The sequence below is a fragment of the Leptonotus elevatus genome, chromosome 15, assembly GCF_054856555.1.
Source record: "Leptonotus elevatus isolate MCC_2025b chromosome 15, RoL_Lele_1.0, whole genome shotgun sequence".
Lineage (NCBI taxonomy): Eukaryota > Metazoa > Chordata > Actinopteri > Syngnathiformes > Syngnathidae > Leptonotus > Leptonotus elevatus.
The window spans coordinates 5,889,238-5,890,089 of record NC_141253.1 but is presented as its reverse complement, the minus strand read 5'-3'; positions in this window follow the sequence as shown (position 1 = coordinate 5,890,089).

Here is an 852-nt window from a genome sequence, read left to right as displayed (position 1 = left end):
CCATTATATTTAATGCTCATTTTTAATAGTCTTTACCAAGGTGATTGGATTTTAATCTACCAAATATGCTGCACTATAAAATGCTTTAAAAAAAAAAAGACTGTATATAAGATTAGAATTATAAATAACAATAAACATAATGATAAAAAATACAGTAATTAATAAGAATTCTATATACTTTATGGATTTAAGTAGAACTACAATTGCAGGAAAAAAATAAACAAGGACAGGTAAATATCTATTAGAATTATATAATTACATGTAAGACAAATAAATAAATAAAAATGTATTGCAAATATATTCCTATATTTTTTAAGCTTTTAATTTGAAATGTACAGTATTTGTCACATACATGGGCTGTGCAGAAATTTTAGAAAAATTTGTCAAAGTAAGCCTTTGTTTGAAACAAGCCTCGTTCTATAATTTCGTTGGACTGAAATAAAAATTAATTTGCTCAATTTTAATGCGTATTAGTGTGTGTGTGCGTGTGTGTGTGGGGGGGTGCTTCATGTCTTTGACATTCTACGCTAAATAAAAAAAATAAAAACAATATGATAAAGAGGAGAAAGCGCAATCTTGCACGCATGTTAAATACGCTTTTAAGATAAAATCGCATTTCGCCAAAAAGTCTGCTTTTAGTCACATGGCCCAGAATGCATTGCAAACCTGCCTGCTACTGTGCGCACGGCGAGGGAACTTAAAGCAAATATGAGTCCCGAATTTAAGGCTTTTTCTCAACGCACTGACAACAGTTAACATTTACACGCCCACTAACTGTACACGGCCGCGCGCCTTCGCCCTCCCTCACACGCACACGCGTACTGTACATCAGGCCGTATAGTGGCAATCACC